This window comes from Dermochelys coriacea, chromosome 1 (assembly GCF_009764565.3).
Source record: "Dermochelys coriacea isolate rDerCor1 chromosome 1, rDerCor1.pri.v4, whole genome shotgun sequence".
Taxonomy (NCBI): Eukaryota; Metazoa; Chordata; order Testudines; family Dermochelyidae; genus Dermochelys; species Dermochelys coriacea.
In genome coordinates this window covers 154,864,337-154,874,807 of record NC_050068.2, presented here as the reverse complement: position 1 = coordinate 154,874,807, position 10,471 = coordinate 154,864,337, and positions in this window count along the sequence as shown.

The window sequence follows — 10,471 nt, the reverse complement described above, 5'->3', positions numbered from 1 at the left end:
CTTGTGTGTGTGCGTTTCTTTTGTGAATCCAGAAACCTGCTTTTGATCTCTGTGTGATCTTGATTATTATTTTGTGGTAACACAATATTTCATACTAGTTTCATCAGTGAGAACTTTGACATTTGAGAACTTTGTAACGCTTTGCAAAAAAAAAAAGCAAACATCATTCTGGGATGTATTAGCAGGAGTATTGTAAGCAAGACACTAGAAGTAATTCTTCTGCTTTACTCAATGCTGATTAGGCCTCAACTGGAGTATTGTGTCCAATTCTGGGTGCCACATTTCAGGAGCAACAAAAATGATTAAAGGTCTAGCAAACATGACCTATGACGAAAGACTGAAAAAATTGGGTTTGTTTAATTTGGAGAAGAGAACCATTTTGCAAGTACATAAAGGGTTGTTACAAGGAGGAGGGGAAAAAATTGTTCTTAACCTCTGAGGATAGGACAAGAAGCAATGGGCTTAAATTGCAGCAAGGGCGGTTTAGGATGGACATTAGGAAAAGCTTCCCAACGGTCAGAGTGGTTAAGCACTGGAATAAATTGTCTAGGGAGGTTGTAGAATCTCCATCATTGGGGATTTTTAAGAGCAGGTTGGACAAACACCTGTCAAGGATGGTCTAGATCAATCTCTCTTACCATGTACAAAACAGAGTCCTGATATCAGTAGGACCCTCTAAACACAGCCATAATAAAAATAAATAAATATTAATAAATAAATCTAAAATAATTATTTCAAATATTTGAAATATTCCTCGGAATTTTTGACCATTTCTTAAATTTTTAAAAATAGGTCACCTCCTTTTTCAGAGCAAGTCTTCCCACATGCTATTTTCTGCCCTACACTGCTGCATTTTGTTAGAAATCATAAAATCATAGAACTGGAAAGGATCTCGAGAGGTCATCTAGTCCAGTCCCCTGCACTCAAGGCAGGACTAAGTTTTATCTAGACCAGGGATTGGCAACCTATGGCACGCGGCCCATCAAGGAAATCTGCTGGAGGGCCGGGATGGTTTGTTTACTTGCAGCATCCGCTGGTTCAGCCAATCGCAGCTCCCACTGACCGCGGTTCGCCATTCCAGGCCAATGGGGGCTGCAGGAAGTGTCGTGGGCTGAGGGATGTGCTGGCTGCCACTTTCTGCAGCCCCCATTGGCCTGGAACAGCAAACCACGGCCAGTGGGAGCTGTGATCGGCAGTCAGTAAATAAATATATGAATTCTAACACAATTTTTACCACATAAAGAATAAAACAAATCTTGCTTTAACCATGTAAAAATACTTCAACTCATCATAATAGACATCGATTCTCTTTCTATCCCCTGCTTTAATATAAGTATTAAAAACTTTATTTATAAAAAAAGAAACATTTGCTTTATCTTGCTGAAATTCTATTTATGACAAACTGACGAGAGCTTTAGTGTTTTCTCGCAAATTACAGCAGTCTGTTTTTTTTGCCTTATCCCATCTGTAACAAAATACATTTTACCAGCTCTCGCTATCACGGCAGAGGGTCCTGCGGGTTCCCTGGGATCCCAGTCCTGCTGCAGGGCTGTACAGTAGAACTCTATTTTGTATAGCGTCAGTAGAAGGATAACTAATTAATAACAATCCATTTCCTGAGAAACCAATTAACGAGTCTTCGCAAGGTTGAGGGGAAGTTGGAACATCTTCATGTTTTGTAAAATATGCTAGTAAAGATCCCTATAAACCTATCCGGAGAGTGAGAATGAAGGTCATTCTCCACCTTGTTGGTCATACTTATCCCAAGCTTCCAAAGCACCTTTTAAGCAAATTCCTAAAACGTGTAGGGGGCTGATTCTGTTCTTAGGATTGATTCCCCTGAAGCAAGTGGAGTTAGACCATATAAAAGCTGGGTAAATGAGAAGAGAAATTGGCCCATAGTTTTAGAGAAAGCAGCGTAAACCAAAACATTGGACAGAGACAGAACAAAGGCATAAGTAAAAGTCCATTGAACTCAATGGGTGACTTTCCAGGCATTTCAATTGCCTTTGAATCAACCACTTAGAGAGAGAGCCCAGTAAGAACCTGGCGACCAATCCTGCAAACCCTTATTCGTCTGCTTAATGTTAAATATATGAGAAGTCCAGTTTTGAACTGGGACAAGAAGGAGAACTAGGCTCCTGTGGACCACTAACAATTACTCAGTAGACCACGGTTTGAGAACAGTTGATTTAAGGAGGAGGGTCTTATTTTAAATTTATGATTTTTTACTTGATAGTGGCCCTTTAAAAATACCCCCAAATGTTTCTATAAGTACCACAAAATTAATAGAGAATAATTCCAGTAATTGACCTTTCAGTTGTGTTACATAGTGTGCCTTCCATGAGGATATGCTAGTGTTGTACAGTGTACCTTCTCTGATGGAAGACATTTCTGTGCTATACATAGGGCCCAACCAAATTCACGGTCCATTTTGGTCAATTTCATGGTCATAGGATTTTAAAAATCATAAATTTCATGATTTCAGCTATTTAAATATGAAATTTCACAGTGTTGTAATTATAGGAGCTGTTGGGGGGAGGTTGCAAATGTATTTGCGGTGCTGCGACCTTACTTCTGCGCTGCTGCTGATGCTGCCTTCAGAACTGGGTAGCTGGAGAACGGCGGCTGCTGGCCAGGAGCCCAGCTCTAAAGGCAGTGCCTCACCAGCAGCAGCATAGAAGTAAGGATGGCATGGTATAGTATTGCCACTCTTACTTCTGTGCTGCTGCCTGCAGAGCTAGGCCATCAGTCAGCAGCCGCCACTCTTCGGCTGCCCAGCTCTGAAGGCAGCAGAGAAGTAAGGGTGACAATACCACAACCCCCCCCAAATAAATTTGCAACACCCCCACAACTCCCTTTCCCCCAACCTGAGAAACACTGGTATCCCCCGGTGAAATCTGTGTAAAAGCGCACACAAGACCAGATTTCACGGGGGAAGGCCAGACTTTATGAAGTTTTGAAGTGTTTTTTTTATGGCCATGAATTTGGTAGGGCCCTAGCTATATAGTGTACCTGCTCTGTGGGAGGATATCTCTGGACTATATAACATACCTGCTCTGAGGGAGGGCACGTCAGTGCTATATAAAATACTTGTTCTAATGGAGGATATGTCTGTACTGCATAGCGTACCCGTGGGAGGCGGTGTCGGTGCTAGTTAGTACACTTGCTGTGAGGATATGTAGCTGTCTCTGAGCCCTTCAGTCTCCAGAGCTGTCATGCTGGAAGTTTTAGCCACTCTTAAAATCTTTCTTTCTTTCTTTCATTACTTTGTAAAGACCATGGGAAGATTTTCATACACTGTGTTTTATTAACTTCTTGTCCTCAAATATTTTAATAATAACAACTGGGATTTTCAAAGGGACCTGAGGAAGATAGCTACCCAATCCCCATTGAATTTCACTGAGATTTAGACTCTAAATCCCTTTGGTCATCAATGTAATTTCATTTTAGACGAGTAGACCCTTGTTTTTAAAAAGTCTGACCTATGCCAAGAAAGAGTTTGAGTGAATAAATGTCAACTTTATTTGCTTAGAAACTTTATTTCCTTGAACTTTAATATTAACTCTGTGTGTGGGCTGGTAAACACAATTTCCAAACAGCAAATGAAAAGCTTTTAAAGAAATAATGGAGCCAGGGAGTGGCTATGCATCAGGATACACAACTTCCAGGTGATTAGGTGTGTCAAGTGGATCTGCAAGTCCCGTGTTCTGATACCATTAGGCGCTGCACCTTGGATGTAGTTTAATGGTAAGAGGGGAAAAAATCTAAGCATATTAATAATGCACTAAGGCAATCCTGTCAGCTGTCATGCTGTTGGCTTTCAATTTGCATGACTCTAATTTGTAAAGAAAACACTTTTCACAGCAGTGGTGCACCTAGCAGAAATGACATTATAATTTTAGATGTGGAAGCTAACATTGCAGAGCTGAAGCATTCAAATGTCCCAATGGATTGTACGGTCGTTATTCTAAACACTTGAAATGCATGATCATACTTAAACAAAATCAAGTGTGACAGCTATTCTAGCTTATGCTTCCCAGTTCAGTCTAGAGGATAATGAAAATACTAAACTGAAATAGAAAGCATGTTATTTCCTAAACATTTCTTTAATAAGTAGCACAGAGCGGAAGCTGGGAGAATCCCAGATTTGTAAGAGGTGGTGTATTCAAGCAGAAATGTCTTTCTGTTCCTGTAACTCAAACATGACATCAGAAGATTTTCCCCCTCTCCCCCTAGGGGTGCACTTAATACACATGAAGGGCCTGATGCTCACTTCTATTCTGGTTGTTTTACATTGCTCCAGTGGCCTAAAGCAGCTAGAGAACTGGCTTAATTGTCTACAGGTGGATTCCTCTGATGTAAGGGGAATCCTTGAGTAGCATAGAGATGGCACAGCAGCCTTTGAGCTGCTCTAACTTGCACCAGAGACCAGCTGGTCCCAGAACTCAAAGGTTGCAAAAGTTGTGTACAGCTACCCTTTTCCTCCTCGATTTACCCAGGCTGTACTGAGTGCACCTTGGACACAGCTCTGATTTAGGGCCTGAGATGCCAGTCCAGCTCTCCTGCTTCCAACAATTTGCTGCTTTGCACTTACAGTTTCTGTTTGTTCTAATTTTATAGGTAGATATTTTAGATACGCAGGAAGGCTGTGAGAACTAGCTCCCAAGAAGTAGGGAGGCGGGGTCACTGTTCTGGTCATCTGAGCTCTCAGCCTTGCCGGGTTTTTGTGTGTGAGCTGGTAAGATGATATTGTCAATTAGCCAGGACATGGTACTTTTATTTCTGTGTTAGACTCAGCTGTGCTGTGTTTTTATAAAGAAGTGGGTCTGCAAGAACTGTTTAGTCACAGCTGCTGTAGCTGTGACTAGCATATAAAGAACAGGCTCTTTTGAATTCTAGGTGCTGCCTTTTATTATTCAGCTGGACAGCACAGGTTTAGTCAATATTTTTGACCAAGCTGACTATGCTTGAGCTATAATCCAAGGAAATAGGTCCCAAGGTGAGGGTCTGACCATCCAGGTCCAAGCCGAGCAACAGCAATAATTAAATCCATTGCTTCACTTTCAATACTATTCTGAATGGAAGCCACAGTAACACATTATGAGTGAATCAGCTGAGGTCACCGTCTGTATTTTAAGAAAATAAAGGACACCTGTATGAAAACTACAGGCCAAAGCTTATATTTAAGGGAGAGCATCCCACATGCTTTATGCTTGATAAAAATAATATAAAATGCAAAATTATACATCTGCATGCCAGTGTAGTCTCATTTGCATGCTTACTGCTGGGATACTAGACAGAGTGCACCCCATAGCACCAAATAAGGGAATCCCATTAAAACAGAGTATGGGTGGTCATTTTAAGACATGGATGACCTTGTCAATGACTCAGTAAATTGGAGGTTTACCCTGTTTGAAACTACCTGCCAGTATCATCATGTTCTCTTACCCATTAAGAAAAAAACTCCAGCTTTTGATGACCTTTCTCTCTTACTCTGCCTTTGTTAGATGTGGGTAGGAAAACATGAAGTAGAACAGAAACTAGAAGAGAGAAGGGCTATGAATAACAAAGCAGAATGGCGGATACAACCAAAGGCAGGAAAGCCAAGCTAAATAGCATAAAGTTGAGGAGCTGTGTGCAAAAAAACCCACCCACCCACCAACCAATCAACCAACCAAAAAATCACAGGCAGTTACATTCACGTGCCCTTCTTATTTTCCACTAAATTGAAACTTGGCTTTTGCAGGCAGAAGACAATCATTTTTGCATCAAGTATTTACAAAGTCAAAAGCTTGTAATTCTGTACAGCTGAACAGAGGAGAAATGGGGAAAAAATACCACACAAAACCAAAGTTGATTCCTGTTGCTCTCACTTGTATATTTTTGCTGCTGTTATATAGCTTTATTTATTTTGTCCTCTCCTCCAGGATCCAGGTAATGGAAAATGACAGCAGCAACAGAAATACTCCAGACCACACACACTTTATTCCTGGCATGGTTTCCTGGCTGCTACTACTTACATGGTAGTGTCTCGAACATAGGAATCAGGAGCCTTGAGCTCTAGCCTTTGGTCTGCCACTGACCTGCTGGGTGACTTAGGGCAAGTTGCTCCATCTTTGTTTCTTCTTTCTAAATGTGGGTACATCCCCACTATGGCCAGAGGTGTGATTGCAGCATGTGTGGCCGTATGTGAGCTAGTGGTGATCTAGCTAGCACAAGTACCAATAGCAGTGAAGCTGGAGTAGCATAGACTTCAGTGTGGGATAGCCACCCACATAAGTATCCAGGGTCAGGGGTGGGTTTGTCTGAAGTAGAACAGAAACTAGAAGAGAGAAGTGCTATGAATAACAGAGCAGAATGGCAGATACAACCAAAGGCAGGAAAGCCAAGAAGCCCATGCTGAAGCAGCTTCTCTGCTATTGGTACTCATGCTACCTAGATTAAATCTAGTTCATGTGCGTCTGTGCAACCCACACATTTGCATGTGTTGCAATCACGCCTCTGACGTACAGATATGCCCACTGGCATTTTTGAAAGCTCTCCAGGGCAGGGACTGTTTCTCTCAATGTGTTCATACAGTGCCTAGCTCACTGAGGCTCTGAAGTAAAAGGGTTTATGATAAGGATGAATTTGACCCTTTGGGAAGTGTCACCCACCCATCCCAGTTGTTATTATTAAAATATATAAAATAATAAAGTGAAATTAAAAGTTAGAGAGCACAACCTGGAAAACAGTAATAAAATTTGGAAAAATAATAGATAAAAATATTTAAACACAAATAGTTAACAAGATGCTAATAAACAATTCAATACGTTTGTGTTTATCAATCTATAGTATTTGGGGTGAACTTAGCCATATGTCTTTACTGTGCAATGGAAATCAAACAATATAAGATGGATATGATGATTTGGGGAAATCTATGTACAGTTTATGACTTCTGTTTGAGATTACGAATGCTCTGTATATGTCTTTATGAAGCTGCAAACTCCAATTTGATCGTAAGGCTGGTCTTTGCTTTCCTGCATCCTTTATCTCCATCTTGGACTAAAATGCCAAGGTTTGGTGGCACAGGGCTAACAATAGAAGGTCATTCAACTTTGATGATCATCCATTTAAATGGAGTATCTTGGACAAAAAGAGCTGGCTGCCATGCAGGGAAAAGCAATTTTTCAAGTCTCAAGTTGTCTAGGGGTGGTGACTAAGCAACAGGTCCCCTGTTAGGGGATTTTGATTACCTGACAAGGCTGATCAGGGAGTCAGCTGACAAGGGGGCTGGTGGTTATAAAATTATGGGGTTCTCACCAGCCATTTTACTTTTTACAAAAAGCTTGAACAGGCAAGAGATGGAGAAAAGACCAGAGACATGCCGTGTGCTGGAGGAGAAGCCATGTGCAGGAGAGCAGGAAGGATCCTGAACTCTGTAAAAAGAAAAGGAGTACTTGTGGCACCTTAGAGACTAACAACTTTATTTGAGCATAAGCTTTCGTGAACTACAGTTCACTTCATCCACCACATGCATCTGATGAAGTGAGCTGTAGCTCACAAAAGCTTATGCTCAAATAAATTTGTTAGTCGCTAAGGTGCCACAAGTCCTCCTTTTCTTTTTGTGAATACAGACTAACACGGCTGCTACTCTGAACTCTGTAGAGGACTCAAACTGAAGTCCAAAGAATATGTCAGAATGGTGAGGAAACTGAGGCAGGGAAATGCATGTAGGTGTTTTTATGATGTTTGTCTGGCTACTTATATCTTCTGTGCTATTTGAGGAAAGAGTAATGTGTTTAGAAACCTTTGTAAAGCCTATAGGTGTGTCTGCTTGCGTCACATATTATGTGTCCCTGAAGAGCTAAATTGTAATCTTAGACTATCCATAAAGTTGGAGCTGTGGAAAAGGGTGTGCTTAAGCCACTGGGGAATCTGAGGGGTCAGCACGGGTCCAGGGGATTGTGGGGCTCTGCTTCTGTGAAGGGGTTACAGACAGTCCCTGCTTAGGAAATGTGGCAGAGAGATCAAGGAGAGAGAGACAATACTGCAGCCTCCTCAGACCCAGGGAAGCTTATGAGCACATGAGGCTAGTGAATTGATACCCAAACACAGCAGCCTGGTGAGGGTCAAGCAGAGAGCTGTGTGTGACAGGTGGCTATCCCTTGTACAGGGGTGCTGTTTTCCCCTCCAGGCTTTAATTAGGGCTGAATTTTAATTACCGTCTGAGCTCTGTCAGGTGTAACCCAACAACCAGAGGTTCAAACCTCTGAGCACAGGCTAATTTCTGAACCCTTTGTGCCAAATAAAAGTGAAGTTTAGAGCAATAGCTTGGAACTTGGAAGCCATAGGTCCCATGCTGTGCCACAGACTGCCTGTGAGACTTCCAGAAAGTCACTTCGCCTCTTGGGCCTTCGATGCCCCACCTATAAAATGGGGCTAATAGCCCTTTCCTACCCCACAGGGGTGTAGTGAGGATAAATACATTAAAAGTTGTGAGGGTCTCAGGTCCTGTGGTTATGGTCTCTGAGACAGACAATAAAAGAGATGTTAGAGGGCTGCTGCACACATTCTTCTCTTTGTATTGTCTGGATATTTTGACTACTTTTCTTTGTTGTTTGTTTTATGTCATTGATAATATGTAGCTTTTTCTTCTCGCATTTGTTCCCTCAATCTGTGCTTCCTCTGACCTCTGTTTCACTTCAACACATCAAATATCAGTCTTTCCCCTTGAGTTCCCTCCCCCATACTTTTAAATGGGATTTTAACCCTAACTGTTCCCTCTTTGGAGATTTTATTTCCTCCTTTTCTCTCTTTCACTAGCCCTTATTTTCCTGCGGTGAGCCCATAGCATTCCCCACCTTTACAGGAGTCCGGGGGCTTGTTCCATTGTCTGCCACAGGGGGCTGAACCAGGTGGTATGTGGTCCGAGCTAAGCGCTGATGCAGAGGGACACTTGGCCTTTGCGACTGAGGCAGCTCAGTCTTCTACAAAGATAACCCTCATGCCGGCCATTCTGAGGGGTCTAGTGCAGGGCTTAGTGCAGTCGCTCCATGCTGGTAACTTGATACTGTACTTGTCCTTATAGACCGCACACCAGGGGACCATCTGTGAGGACAACTGTTCAGTGTTTCCTTGGGCTTTCCCAGTGGGCTAGAACATTGTCTCCTTTCTTTTAATCAGGACATTATGTCCCTAGAGAACTGCAGGTCACTCCTGTTACCCGTGCATCCCCCGAGTCAGTACAATAACAACCTCATTCCACCCCCTCCTTGTTGCAGTGCTTCCTGGGCCAGGGAGTGTTCTGGGGTGGCCTGAGGGAAAGGCATTGGAGGGAGTGTGGCTGTTATGAGGCCCTGCACTAGCAATGGGATGCAAAGTAGGGCAGCTCTAAGGCTGCTGTAGTCTGTGCTGTGGGACCAGCTAGCACCTGGCAGTCCCTGACTAGAGGAGGCACAATCCATTTCCCTCCTGTTGTCGTACTGATGCTTGCATTAGAGCAGGGATGAATCTGGCTCAATCTGTCCAGGGGTTTGGGCCTGCAAGATGCTGAGCACTCCAGCTAAATCCAGTGTAGACCGTAAGCACATGCTTATCTTTAAGCATCCATTGACTTCCTAGCCTTAAAGTCAAGCATGTGCTTAAGTACATTACTGAAATGGGCCAGGATGCTCAGCAAGAGCCCCCGGTGAGCGGAGAGTTGCACAGGTGGGGCAGTGCAAGGAAGCCCAGTGTTGCTACTGCTTGCCTGTGCTTATCTACTCCTCTTGGCAAACTGACAGCCCTGAAGAGTGAGGGCCTCTTTTGACACATCTTTCATGAGTGTTAAAATCATGTGTCAAAACAGCAACAAGACATAACTTAATATGCATGGCCAACTTCTGCTAAAAGGCTCTCAATGGAAGGAAGTGCTTCCCCTTTTGTTTTAACAGTAGTACTTGAACGATGGGAATGGCTCCATTTGAGCCCAGGCAGAGATGATGATAAACTTCATCCTATTTTATCTTAAAATTGGTTTCAGAAAGAACTTGACTGTTTATATTAAAACCAAATGTTTAAACAGTAAAGTTGTTCTGATTGTCAAAAGGGTATTTTACCAGTTTCCCTTCTGCTTTATAATCTCTGCCAGAACCACAACTGCTGTCCTTTTTCAGCAGCAGCATGGTGCCTCAAGGCAGCAAGAGATTCTAAAATGCCAATTTTAATCAAACACTTTTATTTAAATACCATTTACAGTCTCCACAGTAATGAGGAGCACTTTTCACTGTGCGGTTTTGGAGCATTCACTGGGCGATGTTCAATTATTCAGGACAAATTCAGCTGAATTTTTCCATCACTGTAGCACTGAAGTACATTGCAAGCATTGCCTGTGTTTAGCCGGAAAAAATAGAGAAGAAAAATGTCCACCACTAATAATACTAGTGTCTCTTTGCTTTAGTCCCACTTTAGCTATGGATATTGTTGGATTATTTCCCTTCACTTCCAA